Genomic DNA, 24,904 nt, shown 5'->3' with positions numbered 1-24,904 from the left:
TCCCACAGAACATTTTCTACTGAAGTTCCTTCCATGTGGAAAAGCCCTCCCCTAGATAACTGCATGACTCATTTTCTCACCTATTTCAGATTTCTGCTCAAATGTCTCTTTAGGAGAAAGAACTGACTTGAACACCACATCCCAAAATAGCATAATCTGTCCATTACTCTCTATCCTCTTATCTACTTTATTTCTCTTGTGGCACTTAGCACTGACATTATATAGCTAGTGAATTTCAGTGACTCTAAGATGTTATCAGTTGAAACATGTGCCATTATTTTATATACCCATCGAGAAAGAGAAACTCTGACAAATAAAATCATGTCATCTTTCTTATCACTTAGAATTTTTATTTTATACTCATTGGAATTGGTCTTTTAGGCATATTTAGACATTTTTTTAAAAAATCATATATCCTTCACACGCAAAAAAGGAAACTATAAGCAAAATAAATCAATTTAATTATATCTAAGACATCTTTACAATCAGAATTCAATATTCTGATATATTCTTCATCTCATACTCAATATCACTGTTTTTCCACACACTATCTCACTAATAAAATGGAACACAGCTTCATCTACTTGTGAGTGGCTTTCTTTTCTAGGACTCATAAAGCAAGAGATATGGAATTGTGGTCATTCTTCAAATAATATTACTTTCTTCTCTAATATCAAATTTATGTCTCATTGCTCTATTTCTGAGCCTAGATGTCTACCAATAACTTTTCTTTTTCAGCTATATCAGAATACCACATTTTGAAGATATTTTAAACAGCATTTAAAGTCCACATATTCAGTACCAACAATGCATGTAATTCAATTGTGTTTATAGTTACAAACAGATAACTAAGTTCACACAGAAAAATGACTCTGACTGCTCTCTGTCCAACTGTGGTTATCAGAGGCCAATGACTGTAAAATACATTCCATTTTTTTCCAGAAATTTCAAATGTGAAAAAATGCAAGTCTTCAAATCAATTAAATATAATCATGTTTGTCTCTACCGCTAGAATATGAGCACTGGGAGGGCAGAAAATTGTTTTGTTTTATTCACTGACTATATTCTCATCATCTAGCAGTGTATTTGAAAAATAGTATAAGTTCAAGAAGTGTCTATTGAATAAATGAATAGATAAACTTCTGCCTTTACTACTAATAATTAACTCTAGTATTTCACACTTAAAATCCCCAAGATGGAAAGTTCAGTTGACTTAATTACCATTCAGTATAAGCTACACCCACCGGGGAGACAACTAGTTGTAGGCAGATCTCCCTAGATCTCTGAGAAGCCATCTAGTCATTCACACGTGTAGCCGGCCATCTTTGACATTGTCACCCACTTTAGAACTTTGCTTACAGTAACAATGGCTTCCATTGGGAAACCTAGAAAAAGAAAGAAAATTCAGCTCTCAGAAACCTGTGAGGTTTTATAACAACTTATCATGGTGGAAAGACAGGCTGCTTTGCCTAAGCTAGAAACCCATGCCTAGATTCCCCCTGCTGAGGTATTCCAAGCCGTCACCCTTCCTCAGACCTTCACCACCCCTGAGAAACTGCCAGGGACCCTTGGCCCCTTTCTCATTCCCAGTCTACAGAACTTCCTCTTCTTCTTGTCAGTCTCTCAGAATCACTCTTCCTCATCGTCTCTATAGCCACATTGCAAAAGCCCTTCAATGGGCATTACCCCAAAAATGCTGACCTCAGGTATCTTTCCCCAAAATTGCTGATCAAGGAATTTAAGTCTGGCTACTTGCATGAAATAGTGTAATGGAATACAGGAATATAAGAGAATATAGAATATAAGAGAATACAGGAGAACATGTGTATATTGGCTTTATGTTATTAAGATATATGACTGGCAGTATATCATCAGGTTGTCTCCCAAGACAGGACCCAGGTTCCAGTGGGGTTCTCCGTATTGTCATGTACAAAGCGGCACCTGGCTTGAGACTAAGCGCTTGATCTTAGCCCTCGCTGCTCAGGAACGATGCCTGCTCTATCCTGCTGCTTTACTTTCCTGTGTAGCATAGGTACCTCCAGACCCAGATAATATCAAAAGAAGAAGGCCAGAGGTAAGACGATTATCTGATATTTCCTATAATTCTCAACCATTAAATTATATTACTGTAAACCATAGAAAGGTGGCAATGACATGTATTTTAATTTTATTTCATTCATATATAATAGTCCTTGCCTTTTCCACAGTGGATCCTAAGACTCCCAGTGGATGCGCTGCTGAAAACTCTATATGGGCTATGTTTTTTTCCTTTACATACATACCTATGATAAAATTTAATTTATAATTAGTCACATTAAGAGACTGGGCTTCCCAGGTGGCACTAGAAGTAAAGAACTCCAATGCAAGAGTCATAAAAGATACAGGTTTGATCCCTGGATCAGGAAGATCCTCTGAAGGAAAGCATGGCAACCCACTCCAGTATTCTTGTCTGGCCCATGGACAGAATTGCCTGATGGGCTACAGTCCATAGGATTGCAAACAGTCAGACACTACTGAAGCAACTCAGCATGAATGCACAGTAAGAGGTTAAGCCATAACTCAAAATAGAACAATATAGCAATCTAGTGTGATGAAAGATATGTGAATGTTGTGTGGTCTCTCTCTGGAAGCATCTTATTGTACAAATTTAATGTCTTTTCCATCCAAAATAAGCAGTCGTCACTCACTGTGGCCATTTCTTTTGCTGTTTGAGTTATAACAGCAAAACTGGCACAAATTTCTTTTACTGTCTTCACCATTTCATAGATACAAGATTCGTTCTTACTGTAGAATTTAGCAGTCTCAGCAAAAGAGTGTTTATCTCTCCTTATGAAGTCCAGAACTGTCACCTTTTCACTTAAAGGAAGTACTTAGGCATATCTAAATTGCCAGCATCACTACTCTTGTGCTTCGAGGCCATTAAATACAAAAAGAGTGACTTGAACACAAGCACCATGATACCAAGACAGTGGACCTGATAATGGAGGTGGCTACTAAATGACTAATGTGGGGCAGGAGGGAATACCCTGAACAAAAGTGTGACTCACTTCCCGGGTGGGACATAGAAAGACCATGCGAGAGTTCATCAGTCTACTCAGAATGGCACACAATTTAAAACTCATGAATTGTTCCTTTCTGCAACTTTCCATTTAATATTTTCAGATTGCAGTTGTCCGTGAGTAAATGAAATCGTGGAAAGCAAATCAGCAGATGAGGAGGGACTTGCCTATCGCCTGATTCCATGAGGAATTTAAGGCAGCTGAGGAATATAAGGAAGATATTTAAGGATGAACGTTGAAACAAAAAGGGGTTGCTGCTTAACCTGGAAATTCAATTTAGCAGAGTGGTTCATTCAAAATGTTCCAGTTAAGTAAGATTTAATTATGTTTTATATTTGTATTTACCAATATAACATTTGTTCTTACTCAAGCAGTGGAGAGAGTTCTTGAATGATTTGTCAAGCTAGAGAGGAAAAAGGTTCTGTTTTTGTTTTACGACGAGGTAATTAGTATTTCCCTGTTACTCTTCTAAATTTTCAGACATTTCTAAGGCACCAAAACTGTGAGGGGAGAAGGGAGGCAGGCAACGGAAGTAACATGTTTTAAAATATATTACCTGGGCCAATAATTTTTAAAACAGTATAAACTAAAACACTCTATTTCATGTGGAGATAATTCATCTGAGTTTTCGGCTGAGGTAACAAAGACCAACAACAAAACAGTGGTTTCTAAAATCTTTGATATTCTAAGGGGAGGTACTGCTGCTGCTGCTGCTGCTAAGTCGCTGCAGTCGTGTCCGACTCTGTGCGACCCCATAGATGGCAGCCCACCAGGCTTCCCCGTCCCTGGGATTCTCCAGGCAAGAACACTGGAGTGGGTTGCCATTTCCTTCTCCAATGCATGAAAGTGAAAAGGGAAAGTGAAGTTGCTCAGTCATGTCAGACTCTTCGCTACCCCATGGACTGCAGCCTACCAGGCTCCTCCATCCATGGGATTTTCCAGGCAAGAGTACTGGAGTGGGGTGCCATCGCCTTCTTCTAAGGGGAGGTACTTCTGCTGCTGCTACTGCTAAGTCGCTTCAGTCGTGTCCGACTCTGTGCGACCCCATAGATGGCGGCCCACCAGGCTCCCCCGTCCTTGGGATTCTCCAGGCAAGTACACTGGAGTGGGTTAAGGGGAGGTACTAGCCTGCCCCTATTATAACTGGTTACTTAAATCCCTATTTCATTATTCACCTAAAGGCACCTTTATGAAGTTACAGATGCAAAAAGAGAGAATTTCTTTGGAGAAGGTTGTTGCAAACTTTGGAGTTTCCCTGACTACACTTTGTCCAGAGGGGAAAATGGTGTCTTGTCATTTCCTCTTTACCTTAAGCCAAGCTGTATGCGAACCTCTTAGAGAAGTTAACCTATGCTTCCAGAAGGTGAGGAGTGTGAAGCTTGGTGGAGAAGCTGTACCTGGAGCAGCCCAAAGTGGCTGAGCAAGAGTGGGAAAGAGATGTACTGGGAATTTCCTGCCTTTTTAGCAATAGTGGACACAGACTCATATGTAGCTCTGGAGGACTACAGTTAGGCTATGTGGGCCTAGCTTAGATATTTGTTGAATCAGGTTCAATAGCACTTCCTGGTGATGCTCTGGGACTAATGGATGAAGCCTATACAGCCTGCAGGATTAGAGGCATTGCCTAAATGTGGGCAACTACAGCAGGCGCTTCATAAGAAGCGCCTTCAAGAAATCTAGGAAATCTATCCATTAGAGGAAGTTATGGTTTGCATGTTTGTATCCCCCTGCCTCAAAATTTATATTTTGAAATCCTCATTCCCAATAGGGTGATATTAAAAGGTGGGACATTTGGGAGATGCTCAGTCATGAGGGTGGAGTTGTTCATGAATGGAATTAATGCCCTTATGAAAGAAACCCCCTCAGCGCTCCCTAGTCAGGTTCATCCATGTTGTTGCGTATGGAAGAATTACTCTCTTTTTTAAGGAGGCCAAATAATATTCCATCATATATATCACATTTCCTTTATCCTTTCATCTGTCAATGGGCAGTTGTGTTGTTTCCATAAATTGCTTATTGTGAATAGTGCTGCAATGAACACGAAATTGCAGGTATCTCTTTTAGATCCTGATTTCAATTTTTTTGAGATGCTCAGGCATAAGATTGTTGAATCATATGGTACAGTAGTTTTATTTTTAATTTTAGGAGGAATCTCCATACTGTTGTGGTAGTGGCTGTACCAGTTTACATTTCTACCAACAGTGTAAGAGAGTTCTAATTTCCCCACATTCTCACCAACAATATTTTTGGTTTTTATAATAGCCATCCTAATATTCTGATAAGTGAAACAAGCCATATCTATCTATCTATATAAAATGACAAATATTGCATGATTCCATTTGTTTGAGGTACCTCAGTTCAGTTCAGTTCAGTTGCTCACTCGTGTCTGACTCTTTGCAACCCCATGAATTGCAGCACACCAGACCTCCCTGTCCATCACCAACTCCTGGAGTTCACCCAAACTCATGTCCATTGAGTTGGTGATGCCATCCAGCCATCTCTTCCTCTGTCATCCCCTTCTCCTCCTGCCCCCAATCCCTCCCAGCATCAGAGTCTTTTCCAATGAGTCAACTCTTTGCATGAGGTGGCCAAAGTATTGGATTTTCAGCTTTAGCATTAGTCCTTCCAAAGAACACCCAGGACTGATCTCCTTTAGAATGGACTGGTTGGATCTCCCTGCAGTCCAAGGGACTCTCAAGAGTCTTCTCCAACACCACAGTTCAAAAGCATCAATTCTTCAGCACTCAGCTTTCTTCACAGTCCAACTCTCACATACATACATGAGCACTGGAAAAACCATAGCCTTGACTAGATAGACCTTTGTTGGCAAAGCAATGTGTCTGCTTTTCAATATGCTGTCTAGGTTGGTCATAACTTTCCTTCCAAGGAGTAAGCGTCTTTTAATTTCATGGCTGCAGTCACCATCTGCAGTTATTTTGGAGCCCCCAAAAATAAAGTCTGACACTGTTTCCACTGTTTCCCCAACTATTTGCCATAAAGTGATGGGACCAGATGATCTTAGTTTTCTGAGGTACCTAAAATAGCCAAATTCATAGAAGCAGAGAGTAGAAAGATGATTCCCAGGAGCTAGGGGTGTGGTAAATGGGGAGTTGATGTTCAATGGGTATAAGATTTCAGTTATGCAAAATGAATGCATTCTAGAGATGCACTTACCTGCATTGACTGTAGCCAACAGTACTATGGCACCCCACTCCAGTACTCTTGCCTGGAAAATCCCATGGACGGAGGAGCCTGGTAGGCTGCAGTCCATGGGGTCGCTAAGAGTCGGATACGACTGAACGACTTCACTTTCTCTTTTCACTTTCATGCATTTATCAGAGAAGGAAATGGCAACCCACTCCAGTGTTCTTGCCTGGAGAATCTCAGAGACGGGGGAGCCTGGTGGGCTGCTGTCTATGGGGTCGCACAGAGTCGGACACGACTGAAGTGACTTAGCAGCAGCAGTACTGGACTGTGCACTAAAAATTAATGCTAAGTAGGTAGATCTCATGCTAAGTGTTTTTACCACACACACACACAAAGGGTGGGAAGGGATGAGAAAACTTTTTCAGATGATGAATATGTTCATTACCTTTACTGTGGTATATGTATGTGTCCAAAGACACCAAGTTGTATATATTAAATATGTGCAGGGTTTTGTATCAATTATACCTCAATAAAGCTATTAAAAAAAAAAAAGAGGCATATTTAGTGTGAACTCTGTAGGCTAATAGGTCACATTCTAATCCTGCTCTCCCTGTCATTCATACCAGGGATCTGATATTATCTCCTGGAAAAAATGTCAAATAGCCTTGAATGACAATGTAACCGTATAATTACCTTCCTTTGTTCTTTTTCCCAGTTAACTGTTTTAGGAGGCTTAGGTCTTTTCCTACACATATTTCTGTCTTTTGTTGTACTTATCTGCATACCCTTTGCCACCACAAGGTAAAATTTAGATAAACTGTGTTTTAAAAAAAGACTTTATTTTTTAAGAGCAGTTTTAGGGTCAGTAAAATTGAACACAGTTAGTGTAACTCTTTGAGAATTATACATATATAATATAGACATTATATATGTATATAATTTTGTTACATATATATTGCCACTGTATTTTTTTATTATGGTAAAGTGTACATAACAAAAGTTATCATTTTAAGCATTTCAGGTGTACAGTTCAGTGGCATTAAGTTTATTCACATTGTCATGCAACCATCACCATCATTCATCTCCAGAATTTGTCATCATCCTGAACTGAAGCTCTGCCCATTAAACAGAAATTCCCCATCAGTTTCAGAAAACATTACTCTACTTTCTGTCCTATCAGTATGACTACTCTAAGTATTTTATGGAAGTGGAATCATAATATTTGCTCTTTTGCATCTGACTTTTTCACTTACTATAATGTTTTCAAGATTCATCTGTTTTGTAGCATGTGTCAGAATTTCCTTTTTAAGGCTGAATAATACACCACTGTGTATATGTATCACGTTTTAATTATCCATTCATCTGATGGCAGACATTTGGGTTATTTCCACCTGAAGGCTCTACACATGGACATCACCAGATGGTCAATACCGAAATCAGATTGATTACATTTTTTGAAACCAAGAATAGAGAAGCTTTATACAGTGAACAAAAACAAGACTGGGAGCTGACTGTGGCACAGATCATGAACTCCTTACTGCAAAATTCAGATTTAAACTGAAGAAAGTAGGGAAAACCACTAGACCATTCAGGTATGTTGCTGCTGTTGTCGCTTCAGTCATGTCCGACCCTGTGCGGTCCCATAGACAGCAGCCTACCAGGCTCCTCTGTCCCTGGGATTCTCCAGACAAGAATACTGGAGTGGGTTCAGGTATGACCTAATGATTATACAGTAGAAGTGAGAAATAGATTCAAGGGATTAGATCTGATAGACAAAGTGCCTGAAGAACTATGGATGGAGGTTCATGACATTGTTCAGGAGGCAGGGATCAAGACCATCCCCAAGAAAAAGAAATGCAAAAAGGTCAAATGGTTGTCTGAGGAGGCCTTACAAATAGCTGTGAAAAGAAGAGAAGTGAAAGGCAAAGGAGAAAAGGAAAGATATACCCATTTGAATGCAGAGTTTCAAAGAACAGCAAGGAGAGACAAGAAAGCCTTCCTCAGTGATCAAGGCAAAGAGAGAAAACAATAGAATGGGAAAAACTAGAGAGCTCTTCAAGAAAATTAGAGATACCAAGGGAACATTTCATGCAAAGATGGGCACAATAAAGGACAAAAATGGTATGGACCTAACAGAAGCAGAAGATATTAAGAAGAGGTGGCAAGAATACACAGAACAACTATAAAAAAGAGATCTTCACAATCACACCCTACGTGTGATCACTCTATCCTGGGATGTGAAGTAAAGTGGGCCTTAGGAAGCATCACTACGAATGAAGTTAGTGGAAGTGATGGGATTCCAGTTGAGCTTTCTCAAATCCTGAAAGATGATGCTGTAAAAGTGCTGCACTCAATATGCCAACAAGTTTGGAAAACTCAGCAGTGGCCATAGAACAGAAAAAGGTCAGTTTTCATTCCAATCCCAAATAAAGGCAATGGCAAAGAATGCTCGACTACCGCACAATTGCACTCATCTCACACGCTAGGAAAGTAATGCTCAAAATTCTGCAAGCCAGGCTTCAACAATACATGAACTGTGAACTTCCAGATGCTCAAGCTGGATTTAGAAAAGGCAGAGGAACCAGAGATCAAACTGCTCCCATACACTGGATCATCGAAAAAGCAAGATAGTTCCAGAAAAACATCTATTTCTGCTTTATTGACTATGCCAAAGCCTTTGACTGTGTGGATCACAATAAACTGTGGAAAATTCTGAAAGAGATGGGAATATCAGACCACCTTACCTGCCTCCTGAGAAATTGGTGTGCAGGTCAGGAAGCAACAGTTAGAACTGGACATGGAACAACAGACTGGTTCCAAATAAGGAAAGGAGTATGTCAAGGCTGTATATTGTCACCCTGCTTATTTAAATTATATGCAGAGTACATCATGAGAAATGCTGGGCTGGAAGAAACACAAGCTGGAATCAAGATTTCTGGGAGAAATATCAATAACCTCAGATATGCAGATGACACCACCCATATGGTAGAAAGTGAAGAAAAACTACAGAGCCTCTTGATGAAAGTGAAAGAGGAGAGTGAAAAAATTGGCTTAAAACTCAACATTCAGAAAGCTAAGATCATGGCATCTGGTCCCATCACTTCATGGGAAATAGATGGGGAAACAGTAGAAACAGTGTCAGACTTTATTTTTCTGGGCTTCAAAATCACTGCAGATGGTGACTGCAGCCATGAAATTAAAAGACGCTTACTCCTTGGAAGAAAAGTTATGACCAACCTAGATAGTATATTCAAAAGCAGAGACATTACTTTGCTGACTAAGGTCCGTCTAGTCAAGGCTATGGTTTTTCCAGTGGTCATGTATGGGTGTGAGAGTTAGACTGTGAAGAAGGCTGAGCACCGAGGAATTGATGCCTTTGAAGTGTGGTGTTGGAGAAGACTCTTGAGAGTCCCTTGGACTGCAAGGAGATCCAACCAGTCCATTCTGAAGGAGATCAACCCTGGGTGTTCTTTGGAAGGAATGATGCTAAAGCTGAAGCTTCAGTACTTTGGCCACCTAATGCTAAGAGTTGACTCATTGGAAAAAACTCTGACGCTGGGAGGGATTGGGGGCAGGAGAAGAAGGGGAGAACAGAGGATGAGATGGCTGGATGGCATCACTGACTCGATGGACACGAGTCTGAGTGAACTCCGGGAGTTAGTGATGGACAGGGAGGCCTGGCGTGCTGCGATTCATGGAGTCGCAGAGTTGGACACGACTGAGAGACTGAACTGAACTGATCATGTTGAAATTCCTGAAATTTGAGAGTAAACAATTACAAGAATAGAACATGTTGGAGACTGAGGAAACAAAAATATTCCAATACTCAGGTATGGGAAAAAGAGAAATAAAGAAACAAAATATATGGGATTAAATAGAGCTTTTATATGCTCATAATAGGTAAATATAGCTATAGGCTTAATGGTGAAGCAGATAGTCCAATATTTTGGCCACCTGATGCAAAGAGCTGACTCATTTGGAAAGATCCTGATGCTGGGAAAGATTGAAGGCAGGAGGAGAAGGGGACATGGGATGAGAGGGTTGGTTGGCATCACCGACTCAGTGGACATGAGTTTGGGTAAACTCTGGCAGTTGGTGATGGACAGGGAAGCCTGGCGTGCCACAGTTCATGGTGTGGCAAAGAGTCGGACACAACTGAGCAACTGAACAGAACTGAACTGATAGGCTTAATCACAAGCAGAATTTAAATATGAGAAGAAATTCTAAATTATCAAATTTTAAAAAGCAATAAAGAAAAATTTGACATTGACAGACTAGATAATGAAGAGAGGAAATAATGACAACAAGGTAAAATATCCCGAAAACATAAAACATACTGGGAAGAATAAAATTAAGAATATCTAACTAAAGAATGCTAACTAAATTTTTTATCATGGCCATTATTAAAAATAATTTAAATATGAAATTCATCTGAAACAAAGTTGCAGAGAAACACTGAAAATGAAGACATGGGCAAAGATATATCAGGTAAATATAAATAGAATGAAAATGTGAAAATATCAATAAACAACAAGACCAAAAACATTAAACTGAAACATTATTTAATTGCAAGATATACAATCCGCCTAGATTCAGAAAAGTTTTGTCCCATAATTTATGCACAAAATTGCATATCCATCAATACATAAAAAGTTTTATAAGTATAGTTAGGTCTTTAAAGAAATATAATGGAAGAATTTAATGTAATTTTTCTGGATTTAATAGCTCAAGTAAACAAAAAATAAGGAAAGACATAGATTATTTTAATAATACAATCAACAAGCTATAAACAACTATGTCTTACATCAGAGAACATATATTCTCTGCTTAAATCCATAGAACATGTCTAAAAATTAATCATGTTCTTGGCCACAAAGAAAATAATAATTCTATAAAGGAGAGATTTTATAGACTTACATTCTCTGATAATAATTCAACACAGAGAGAAAAAATAAATCATCATCAAAAAAACTTAACTACTTGGAAATTAAAATGTGCTATTAAAAAAAAATCTTAAATCAAAATAGAAATCTTAACCGAAGGAAAGAAAATGAGCTAAAAAGGAAAATGAGAAGTCATGATACCCAAACCTACAGAACACAGTTAAGAAAAAAGAAATTTTATAGCCTTAGAGGGTTTCATTAAAAATAAAAGAAAGATTAAAGATAAATGAGAAAAGCATGCAACTTATGCTATGAGGACAGCAAAATAACCTGAAAGCAACAGGAGGAGTCCAAGCTCCTCCTGAGCAGGAACTTTCTTTTACCTATTGCCACAAAATGTTCACTTACCTAGAATAGCACTCAATAATTATTTGTGATATCAATGGAAAAATAAATAAGAGTAAAAGCTTGTGTTTTGTAAAGACCAATCAAATAGCAGATAAGCACAAATTAGGACGAAAGGGATAAAATAAAACGCGCAAAATTAAGAATGACAAAACAGATATAATTAGAGATAGGGATACAATTTAAATGATTATAAAAGAACATTATGTGCAATTCTGTGGTAATGAACTTGAAAATCAAGAGAAACTAGATGATTTCCTGGAAAAATAAAACTGCTGCTGCTGCTAGGTCGCTTCTGTCGTGTCTGACTCTGTGCGACCCCATAGATGGCAGCCCACCAGGCTCCCCCGTCCCTGGGATTCTCCAGGCAAGAACACTGGAGTGGATTGCCATTTCCTTCTCCAATGCATGAAAGTGAAAAGTGAAACTGAAGTCACTCAGTCGTGTCCGACTCTGTATGACCCCATAGACTGTAGCCCACCAGGCTCCTCCATCCATGGGATTTTCCAGGCAAGAGTACTGGAGTGGGTGCCATTGCCTTCTCCAAAATAAAGCTACTAGGGTAGAAAGATGCTATTTTGCTTCCTATATTTTCTTCCTGGACACTGAGACGTTCTGCTATTAGGCTGAGACCATGAGACCGAGATCCCGTCAAATGAATGAGAATACAAGTGATATAAGCCATTTTCAGGGTCTGGCACCTAAAAATATCCTGCTTGTTCCACTAGTCCTTTCATCTGATAATTTTAGAAGACACGTATTCCATATAGCATAGCTACTAGCTATGTAGAGAGCCAGAGATGGCTCTCTGACCCATCTCAAATTATGATGGGAGCCAGAATAAACTCTTACCATGTTAAGGTTCAGAAATTTAGTGTTTGGTTGCTGCAGTGTAGCATAATCTGTTCTGACTAATACATTTACCACATTTGACCAAGAAGAATAGAGACTTGAACAGAAAAAAACCCTTGTAAGCATTTGGAAAGATGACCATTTGAAAAAGCATCAGATCTATTTTGATTTTCAACTAACATCTGAAAAACAAATATTATTTAATCTTAATATTAATATACTCATTTTGGTATTAATAATATTTAATATTTGTGGTTGTTTAGTTGCTCAGTCGTGTCCAACTGTTTGCGATCCCATGGACTGTAGCCCAACAGGCTCCTCTGTCCATGGACTTTCTCTGGCAAGAACACTGGAGTGAGTTGCCATTTCCTTCTCCAAGGGATCTTCCCAAGCCAGGGATCGAACCTGTGTCTCCTGCATTGGCCTTGAGGTAGAGTGAAGGCTCAGTTCCTCCATAAACAATAGATATTCTGAAAGTTAAAAATCTCAACCAGTAAAGATTCTTAATTTGGTACTCCCTAAGACAAAGACTGTGTGTACTTTATACATTCTAAATGTATTACCTTGATACCTTTTGAACATATATAATTTGCATCCTCTTTAAATTGCCTTTTTCAAATTTCCTTTTAATAAGGTCCACCTTCTCCGTCCCTTGGGAACTTTAGGCATTTATCATATGTTATCACATATGAGTCAGACTTTATCCCTTAACATATGCAAAAGCATTATTTTCATATCCCAGCTTAATTGAGAAATACAAAGCAGCTTAGTATATTAATAGCTAAAGTACACAACCTCTATTACGTATGCAAAGGATTCAGAAGACTAGTGAACTGAAGTGTAAATAAAAACACAATTTAAGCAACTTCTCATTATTTTTCATTGCTCTAGACATTTTAGTTGTTGGATCTCTCATAAGGATTAAACTAATGGTCTCCATAACTATTTTTGTGAATTCCACAGGAGACAAATGGAATTTTACAAGTAAAACATAACATGTGCTACAGAAGTTATTTATTATACTTCCATTTTCCTAGTTTAGTAAACATATTTAATCATGGGCCTACACATGTTTTCACAGAATTATAAAATCATAGAGTATTTGATCTTGAAGAGAATGGAGATATATCCAATATTTTTCTGATAACAGAAATGTAAAGAAAATATATTTTCTTTTTCTTAAGAATCAAAATCTTTAGAGGGATCCTCAGGCCTTCCCTGAGCTAGAAACATGGAAGTTTCACTGCATTCATTGTAATGTTCTTTGGGCATGCTCAGTCATATCTAAACCTCAGTGATGGAAACATTTAAGATGACACTGACACTATCACAATCTACACACAAAAGAAAAAAATTGAGATCAGCTATAATAATAAGCACCAATAATATCTGGGTTTATTTTCTTGGGATACGCATGCACACACCCCAGTAGGGAGTTCAATAGAGTGTCACTTCAGCAGTACTGTTTTGCTGCTAATTGCAGACCTCAGCCCCTTGGAAAATCTTGCTCTGCTCCCAGCATGTTTCTGTGATTTGCAGAGAGTGCATACAGGTGCCCAGGTGCCAGCCCAGCGACATCCACATGGCAGGCCCCAGGCCCCAGCGCTGTTTCCACAGAGCTTGACTGCTTTTGACTATCAAGACACACTGAATGAAGCCTTCAAAACTCCAAGTTGGGTGCAGGCCAACAGAAAAGCAGCAAAGCAAGCTCTCTTCCTATTTCTCTTACGTTTGTCACGGGCACACTGAAAGTGTCAGGGGTGCTCCCCAGGCTGTGAAAAGTCTTTACTTGAGCAGATCCTCCCAGTTTCCATACTGTCCTCTGTTTCCCAACACAAGCCCGAAGTCCATGGAGATGGAGCCAGGACAGATGCAGGACGACACACTCCAGGCTCAGAGCTTCTGCAGCCTCTCACCCTAAGGTTTTGTCTTACAGTCAAGTTTGTTTCTCACGACTACCTTTTCCCTTAGAATGAATTATTTTCTAGGAGGTTCCTTCATTCCCCTAAGCAAACTGAAAGAAGCCCAGAAGGCCACCCGCCTGTCCCTTAAGCCTGCCCAGGCTTGCTTATATCTCAGGAGATGACACACAATCCCAGACAGCTCTCCCACCACATCCACACTCAGATCCTACTTGTCGCTTACGAAAGTGGGATCGTGTTTATATGCACAGTCTTTACCACGCTTTTTAAAACATAATCCTATGTCACCCATGTTTTCTATGTCATTAAAAAACATGATGTTTCAGTCCTACACAGAATTCTATTTTATGAACACGCCATAATGCATTTAACTAAATTCCAATTGCAAGACATAGATGTTTCTAATTTTCCTGTAAAATACAATTGCAGTGAACATTCTTTAATAAAAACTCTGTGTTTCCCCATGGTTACTTTCAAACAATAAATAGCAACAAGTGGAAATATTTTGTCTTGATCTGTACACAAAGTTTTTTTCCAGAAAGTTTGAAATAATCTTTATTTCCAGCAGTGTATGAGAGACTAGTTCACTATGTTTTAGCCAGTACTGATTACTATAATTTTGAATTTTTTTCAATGGGCTAGGAAAAAAGTATCTTATCTAAATTTATATTTCTTTTAGTAAAAACCAGTTTCAATACTTTCCCCCTGTAGTTATTACTCAGTTTTATTTTTTCTTTTGTTAAAAAACATCTTTTCGTATTTTTAAAAAACCTTGTTTCCAACATCTCCAATGTTCTCCACAACAGTTAAAAAAATTCTTTAAATATAAAGGAAAATAAAGATGCACATAATTTTTTAAAAATATCTTAATCACCACTTTATGCTTCATCTGGTTTAAGAAATGAAAAATTAACAGTACAGTTATGTCCCCATGGACCCCTCTTGATTACACTCCTCTCCTTCTCAACCCCTCCCCCCAACTCAGAGGTAAGGTTTACACATAAACACATACTCACATATGTGCATGCATGCCCCCAAATCATATATTTATGTATCTACATGAACATATTTTAAATATTATCATTTTCATAAATAGTATTATACTTTTTATACTCTTGTTATTGAGAAATCAAATATCATATAAAGGTTATTAGAATAAGGAACCCATTATGCATCTTTAACAATGATCAAATAATGACCAATCTTACTTCATTTATACCCTCAAGTCACACACCTCACTCCTGTATTATTTTGAAGCAAACTTCAGACATCTGCAAATGTCTCAGAATGTATCTTTAAAAGATAAAGACTCTTTCCAAACCACACACACAATTATCATTGTCATACTTGAAAATATGAACAATAATATTTTTATCAGAAAACATATAATATTCCAATTTCCAGTTGCCTTATACTTTTTTGTTGTTTCTTTATCAGAATCAAAATCAAATCCACACATTGTGTTTGGTTTCGTATTTTTTATTCATTTTTATATTGATGTTTTCATCTTTTTCACTGATTTTTAAGAATTACTCATACAGTATACATATTTCCCTGTTACATGGTTAATACTACTGTGATGTTTGCTTCTATAGTTCCTTAAGGTTTTGATTTGTAGAAGTTATTTTAAAAATGTTGATCTTCAACTCAACTTCTTCCTTTCTGAGATGTTTCTTAGGAAGATCCTTTTCACCCTAGGATCAGATTTTCATCTATATTTTGTGCTGATTAATTTTAATATTTTTGTTTTTATATTTAACTCTTTTCTATATGTACAACTTAAAATTATATTTATTATGTTATGAATTAGTGCTGCAACAGGACTATTTCTAAAATAGCTTCTTTGTAGGGGCATCCTCAGTTTTCAGATGAGGAAATTGACTCTCACAGATATTTTTTTACACAACCAAATAAAGCCTAGAATTTAAACCTCCCCCATCTTAAGCTAAGTCCATTGCTCTTATCTCTTCTTATTTTTCTTTCCAAACCATAAAGAAATGGGTGTGGGTCTGAATGATCTGAAGAATTTCTCGGCTATCGGGATTTCAAGAGCAACTTTCTTGAGATGAACCAAAAAACCAACCCAAAAGATATCATTATTTCCCAGAATAGGAATATAGTTTTCCATCCAGAAAACTGAAAGAATATTACTGTATCTAGATTAGGGTTTGTAATAGAGTCAAATATAAAAAACATACCTTCTATTCCAGTGTTTGGTAAAACTGTACAAAAGTCTCTCAAAAATCTAGTTAATAACACTGACCTTAAATCACTGCTTACAATGTGCCAACTACTATTCTGAGGGCTTTACATGCACTGATTCACCAAAGCCTCACAGTGTCTCTGGGATGTGTGTCCTTTCTTTGAAATCCCCAATTTACAGGAGGGGAATTGAAGCATGGAGAAAATAAGTAACTTATACAAGTTTTATAAAGAGATAACAAGCAGTAAAGCTGGATTTGAACTTTGGCAGCCTGGTTTTAGAATCTGCACAACCTGCTTCTTACAGTAATTGTAATGTGTGGTCCCAAGGCAGCGGTCACAGGTGCTAATCTGGCATAAATAGGCTTTGGAGCAATCTTGAGCTCTCCACACCTGCCAGATTTTAGTAGTATCATACCAGGAAGACATATTCTGATATCCTGATTCCAAACAATGCTGTGTCTTCTAACTGCCTAACAATCTACACCCACACTCTTTTCTTTTAGAATTGTTCGGTTGCTCAGTTGTGTCTGACTCCTTGTGACCCCATGGACTGAAGAATGCCAGGCTTCCCTATCCTTCACTGTCTCCCAGAGTTTGCTCAAACTCATGTCCATTGAATCAATGATACCATCCAACCATCTCATCCTCTGTTGCCCCCTTCTCCTCCTGCCCTCAATCTTTCCCAGCGTCAGTGTCCAACACCTTGTGACCGCAGGGACTGTAGCCTGTCAGGCTCCTCTGTCCATGGAATTTTCCAGGCAAGAATACTGGGGTGGGTTTCCATTTCCTCCTCCAGGGGATCTTCCCAGCACAGGAATGGAGCCCAAGCCTCTTACATCTTCCGCACTGGCAGTGGATTCTTCACCACTGAATCACCTGGGAAGCCCATATACATACATACCTACATACATATGTGTATTCATAAATTCAAGGACACCTTTGATCATCTCTACAGAAGGCAGGTCTCTAAAGAAAAATAATCAGAAACATAGAGACCTTTAGCTACAAAAGCAGTTAAATAATGAGACTAAGAGTGAGTGAGAAAGAGAAGAGAGAGTGACACATAAGGCTGACAGTTTTGTTGTGACCCCTAAGGTACAAGGCTTATTATAGGCAATGAACTATATTTGTTTGAAGTTTGAATTTTATTTTGATCAAAAGCAGCTATTTGATCTCCAAGAAACTCCAGCCACAGCCTTTCTGGTCGAAAGACCAAATGGCTGGCTGCTCATGTACTGCTGAATGTCTGAGTATGTTTGGACAACTGAATGCAATAGGAGAAAAGTCACAAGCCAGCCATTTTTGCTCCTGTATCAGTAGAAGAAATAAGCTTATATAATGAGCCCTTGAGATTGATTGGAGGAGCCCGTTATAATGCTGCAGCCCAAAGCCGCATTTTGCGCTGTCTTTTCAGGCCCTGCTAAACTTAAAAAAAAAAAAAAAAAAAAAAAAGGCAGAGAGAAAGCAGTTACACTTGGTACAATGTTCTAACCGTGGACGCCAGGTAGTGCCCGCTGAATTTCAAGCTTGACTAAATCACACATTTCAGTAAAGACTCTCTTCCCTCCAAAGCCTGTGGCTGAATTATCTGGAGGAAGCTACAGATGCAAAAACCCACAAAGACTGGGATACATTTAAGCATCAAATTCCAACCTGCCATTTCATATCAAGGTAGCAAAGTAGTGTCAACACTGAGGCTTCCACAAATTTGTGCACAAGTCTGCAGCAGCTTATAGCCAGATGTAAGGTGAAGGTAGTGGGGAGGGATATGGCATCCGATAGCAGCTGCTCTGGAAAAGGCAATGGCAATCCAGCCCAGTATTCTTGCCTGGAAAATCCCATGGATGGAGGAGCCTGGTAGGCTGCAGTTCATGGGGTTGCTACAAGTCAGACACGAATGAGTGGCTTCACTTTCACTTTTCACTTTCATGCATTGGAGAAGGAAATGGCAACCCACTCCAGTGTTCTTGCCTGGAGAATCCCAGGGATGGGGAAGCCTGGTGGGCTGCCATCTATGGGGCTGCACAGAATCGGACACGATTGAAGCGACTTAGCAGCAGCAGCAGCAGCTTCTCCTTTGTATAAGAATGTTCTGGGAAACTTGAGGAAACCACTTAATTTCTCTGGGTCTTGACTCCTTACCCACAAAGCAGGATAGTTTAATGAGACATTAATTCATGTCTATTCTCACTTCAAAGGAATAAATGGGTAATTTCTGAGCACTTAATCCCAACATTTTGTATTCTGAGTTTGTTGCCCAAGGAGAAATAAATAGTTTTTCTGTCTGAGAAGCCTTCTTAAATGTATCTTCACTTGGATCTTTGGTGAGAGGGAGTTGGTTCTGTCCAAGTTATGGGAGTTGGGATGGGTGGGAAAGGATGGGTTCTACACTTGGATAAGAAGGTGATGGATGGTTGAGGGAAAGACTCAGCCCTGGGGCAGAGTTGAATTCCCAGTGGTTGAGAAGATAGAGGAGTAGTGAGACTTCAATGTGGTGAAGATGAGAATCCTGTCACTAAGCAGCCCAGGATGTAGCAAGGCCAGTATGTAGATTCTTAGGACTGAACACTCAGGGCTATGCCTTCAGGACCAAAGCAAGCATCATAGTGGTTAGGGGCAGTGTGGAGAGAGGATGTTGAGCTGTGCTGAGCTGAGCTCAGTTGCTCAATCGTGTCCAACTCTTTGCAACCCCATGGATTGCAGCACGCTAAGCCTCTTTGTACATCACCAACTCCTGGAGTTTACTCAAACTCATGTCCATTGAGTCGGTGATGCCATCCAACCATATCATCCTTTGTCGTCCCCTTCTCCCACCTTCAATCTTTCCCAGAATCAGGGTCTTTTCAAATGAGTCAGTTCTTCGCATCAGGTGGCCAAAGTATTGGAGTTTCAGCTTCAGCATCAGTCCTTCCAGTGAATATTCAGGACTGATTTCCTTTAAGATGGACTGGTTGGATCTCCTTGCAGTCCAAAGGACTCTCAAGAGTCTTCTCCAACACCACAGTTCAAAAGCATCAATTCTTCAGCACTCAGCTTTGTTCACAGTCCAACTCTCACATCCATACATGACTACTGGAAAAACCATAACTTTGACTAGACAGACCTTTGTTGGCAAAGTAATGTCTCTGTTTTTTAATATGCTGTCCAGTTTGGTCATAGCTTTTCTTCCAAGGAGCACACGTCTTTTAATTTCATGGCTGCAATCACCATCTGCAGTGATTTTAGAGCCCAAGAAAATAAAGTTTGTCACTGTTTTCATTGCTTCCCCATCTATTTGGCATAAACTGATGGAACCAGATGCCATGATCTTTGTTTTCTGAATGTTGAGCTTTAAGCCAACTTTTTCACTCTCCTCTTTCACTTTCATCAAGAAGCTCTTTAGCTCCTCTTCACTTTCTGCCATAAGGGTGGTGTCATCTGCATATGTGAAGTACTGATATTTCTCCCAGCAATCTTGATTCCAGCTTGTGCTTCTTCCAGCCCAGCATTCTCATGATGTACTCTGCATAGAAGTTAAAGAAGCAGGGTGACAATATACAGCCTTGACATACTCCTTTCCTTATTTGGAACCAGTCTGTTGTTCCATGTCCAGTTCTAACTGTTACTTCCTGACCTGCATACCAATTTCTCAAGAGGCAGCTAAGGTGGTCTGGTATTCCAATCTCTTTAGGAATTTTCCACAGTTTGCTATGATCCACACAGTCAAAGGCTTTGGCAAAGTCAATAAAGCAGAAGTAGATGTTTTTCTGGAACTCTCTTGCTTTTTCCATGATCCAATGGATGTTGGCAATTTGATCTCTGGTTCCTCTACCTTTTCTAAAACCAGCTTGAATATCTGGAAGTTCACAGTTCATGTATGGGTGAAGCCTGGCTTGGAGCATTTTGAGCATTACTTTACTAGCATGTGAGATGAGTACAATTGTGCGGTAGTTTGAGCATTCTTTGCCATTGCCTTTCTTTGGGATTGGAATGCAAAATGACCTTTTCCAGTCCTGTGGCCACTGCTGAGTTTTCCAAATTTGCTGGCATATTGAGTGCAGCACTTACACAGCATCATCTTTTAGGATTTGAAACAGCTCAACTGGAATTCCATCACCTCCACTAGCTTTGTTCATAGTGATGTTTTCTAAGGCCCACTTGACTTTGCATTCTAGGATGCCTGGCTCTAGATGAGTGATCTCACTATTGTGGTTATCTGGGTCATGAAGCTCTTTTTTGTATAGTTCTTCTGTGTATTCTTGCCACTTCTTCTTAATATCTTCTGCTTCTGTTAGGTCCATACAATTTCTGTCCTTTATCGAGCCCATCTTTGCATGAAATGTTCCCTTGGTATCTCTAATTTTCTCGAAGAGCTCTCTAGTTTTTCCCATTCTTCTGTTTCCTCTATTTCTTTGCCTTGATCACTGAGGAAGGCTTTCTCATCTCTCCTTGCTATTCTTGGGAACTGCATTCAAATGGGCATATCTTTCCTTTTCTCCTTTGCCTGTCGCTTCCCTTCTTTTCACAGGTATTTGTAAAGCCTCTTCAGACAACCATTTGACCTTTTTGCATTTCTTTTTCTTGGGGATGGTCTTGATCCCTGCCTCCTGTACAGTGTCATGAACCTCTATCCATAGTTCTTCAGGTACTCTATCAGATCTAATCGCTTGAATCTATTTCTCACGTTCTCTGTATAATCATAAGGGAGGATGTGGAGAGCAGCAAAATGGTTCGACTTTGATACAGCCCTTTGTCAGTGAATATCTTACGGGGTCACTGAATTGTGTGCCCAGTCGCTCAGCTGTGTCCAACTCTTTACGATGCTACAACTGGAGCCTGCCAAGATCCTCTGTCCATGGGATTTTCCAGGCAGGAATACTGATGTGGGCTGTAATTCCCTTCTCCAGGAGATCTTCCCGACCCAGGGATTGAACCCAGGTCTCCAGCATTGTAGGCAGACGCTTTACAATATTAGCCACCAGGGAAATCTAAAGGATTATTAATCAGGTCTTAATCAGATTTCTTCACAGCAGAGGGCTTCCCTGGTGCCTTAGATGGTAAAGAATCTGCCTGCAGTGCAGCAGGTCTGAGTTTGATCCCTAGGTTGGAAAGATCCCCTGGAGAAGGGAATAGCTACCCACTCCAGAATTCCTGCCTGAAGAATTCCATGAGCAGAGAAGCAACACACACCACACAACATACTCATGTGAATATAATGGCTAGAAAGTTTGAAATTTGTAGAGCAAACCAACAACCTGGAAATTCAGGAAAGAGTTGGTGCTACAGTCTCGAGTCAGGAATCTTCAGATTGGAAACAGACAGGATTCCTATGCCATAGTCTTTATAGGCGTAATTCCTGCTTCTTTGGGAAACCTCAGTTTTGTTCGCCTGATTGAATGAAACCACCAACATTTTGGAAAGTAATCTGCTTTACTCGAAATCTACTGTTTTGTATATTAATCACATCTAAAAGAAAAACCCTTTGCAGCAACATCTATACTGTGTGTGTGAGTCACTCAGTTGTGTCAAACTCTTTTGTGACCCTATACACTGTAGCTCACCAGGCTCCTCTGTCCATGGGATTCTCCAGCCAAGAATACTGGAGTGGGTTGCCATTCCTTTCTCCAGGGGATCTTCCCAACCCAGGGTTCAAACCCAGTCCCCTGTATTGCAGGCAAATTCTTTACCATCTGAGCCATCAGGGAAGCCCAGCATTTTATCCTAATGCGTGATAAAACAACTGGGCATCATAGCTTAGCGAAACAGACAAATTAACCATCATATGTGGATGAAGCTGATGGAAAGCTAGAAGTCCTCCCCAAGTGTTTCCTGGTCCGTGTACAACCCTAAATCAAGGAAGAGGCCAGCACTCCAAATAATAAAGAACAGATTTTCAACAGTCCTATAGGTCGAAGGCCTAGAAAGATTTGACTGGACTTGTAAAACTTAAGACATTTTATTTTTTTCTTATATTCAAGGGTCATGGAGCAAATCCATAATACATCTTATACACGTATATACCTTCAAGGTAACTTTCATCTGTAAACAACCCATGATTTCATGATGTTATATTGCTATGACAAGTCTGAGATATTGTGTTAGATTGTTCTGTTTTCTAGAGTAGTATTTTCCAGTTAAGTTGGAATTACATATCCTATTTTTAAGAAAATAGTTGTTCATTTTTTTTTTAGATAGAACTATTCTATGTACAGACTGGTGAAAGCCAATTCTGAAAATAATTTAAAATGTTATTGGCAGCTTTTTAACTTAATATGAAGTAGCTATATTCAATTCTGTTAGAACCTGCAACTTGAAAACATGCCAGATTTCTCATAATAGTAAAAGGAAATTACTGTATATATCAACTAAAATTTTATTTGTAAGGTTATTAACCTTTTCATGAACAATCTCAGTAGGTCTGGTCTATATCATGTGATATGGTAATAATCTATTAATTACCATTCTGCAGTAATAATCACCTTCCATTATCTATAATATATATTATGGATCTGCAAAAAAGAAAGAGTTAGGCACATACCCCTACCTCACAAAATTTACATGTACTGTTTATGTTATTAAAAAGTAACAAAACATAAATTACAACAAAAGTGAACAAAAATATTTTTGCTAAATCCAAGTTATCATCCACATTAGGCATATAAATGGCATAATCCCTGACAAGACAAATAACATCTATTTACCTATGGAAAGATGTCGGTGAATAAATGGATTCAGCTATTAGGTTCAAAGACCTATGGTTATTATGTTGCTGGAACAAAACAGGAAAGGGCCATTTTACCCTTCTCTGGAAAGAAACAATCTTATTCTAGGAAACCAGTGGCTCACCAATTCACAGTTCTCCTTAACTCTGAGCTTAAGCTTTAAAACAACAAACACACAAGCCTTCCACGCCTACCCACACACAGAGTCTAATCAACATCTTTTTCCTCTGGAAAAGCACTAAAGGCCAGAAATGCTAATAAAGTTTACAAGATAATCGTACATAAGCTTCAGTTGATTACTCTAATATGGGACATGAGAGCAAAGGAAGGAGGATGAAGGTATTCAAGCTGGTGCCCTGAAGTGGTAACATAAGAAGTAATGCTCATGAGAGGCAGGGTGACAGTTGCTGTGGTTGTCAACTGAAATGAGAGCCTTCCAGGAGAAATTATCCTGGTTCCTAGTCTCAGACTTGTCTGTGAGTCCACCTACATCTAATCCTCCCGAGGTCTTGTTCTCGAATTTCTGTATTTTTGGTTTGTATGTAGAATAATGTATTCAGGTCTCTGTTTAACTGGAGTCCAGAACGTTTGCTGTGATGGAGGCACTGCTGTGAACTGGGGAACAAGCAGCACAGAGAGGGACTGCATCGTTTTCCTCACAGTGACAACCTGTAGCACAGGTTTCACCATTAACACAATAGAGGAAATACAGAGGGACACAAGAGCCGAATCATTCCTCATTTTGTTCAAGTTATTTACTTATGAGACTATCCCCTTTAGTTCAGTGAAAACAAATTTAAAAACAGAGAGAAGCGAAACATGGTGGAAAAGCGCACATTCTCCCTCACTCCCAGCCCCTGAAGGAAATGACAGAAAAGATTTCATTTGCTTGTTTCTCAAGAACAAATCTGTTTCAGCACTGGAAAATGAGAGAGGATGTCCAGAAAATTAAAGTTTCTAGGAAGATAAATAGAAACAAAATGGAATCAGGTTGATGAAGAAACAAGGTTAGAGAAAACCTCAGGCTAAAACACGGGGAAGAGAACATTTTACAGTGTTGAAAGAATTTCAGTGATTTTTCCATACTCAGAGTCAACACATTCTTGAAATAGCTAGGCCAGTTGGGCACCTTCTTTTTCTCTCTCTTCCCACTTATTCTGAGTGGCAGGGATTAGCAGTGTTTGTCCCTGGATAAAATCAGAAAAACCCTCTCTGGAGGGTGGATAATCTGCCACAGGAGGACGTAGGTTCCTCAGAGAACTGCCTGCCTTGGAGAAGCTGAGTAGAGATTGGGGGGCTCCTCTGGAACTCTACCACACACACAAAGGGAAGACAGAAAAAGGAAACGTGTCTAATGACGCTCATGGGACCCACCCCAAATCAAAGCTCTTTTAATTGTGGTAACAGGGAAACAGAGCTCATCAACCTCCCTAGCTTCTTCCTGCCTGGAATGAAACATGGCGGTTGGACCGCCCTGCCAACTTCACACAGAACACAGGTGTCACTCTTGGAGAAGCTAGCTGGAGAAACAAAGCCACACAGTTCAGAAGAGTTCTCAGCCAGCTGCCCGGTTACTAGTCAGCAGATCTTTGTCATGTCTGATGAAGACAAAAGTGAGAAGACAAAATCACCAATATAAGAAATGAGTGAGGAAGATTTGGATATAAGTAAATTTGAAAATCTTGGTGAAAGGGAAGGTTTTCTAGAAAATACAAATGATTACACTTGAC

This window comes from Capricornis sumatraensis, chromosome 13, assembly GCF_032405125.1.
Source record: "Capricornis sumatraensis isolate serow.1 chromosome 13, serow.2, whole genome shotgun sequence".
Lineage (NCBI taxonomy): Eukaryota > Metazoa > Chordata > Mammalia > Artiodactyla > Bovidae > Capricornis > Capricornis sumatraensis.
The sequence above is the reverse complement of the archived record's forward strand: the minus strand, read 5'-3'. Positions refer to the sequence as shown.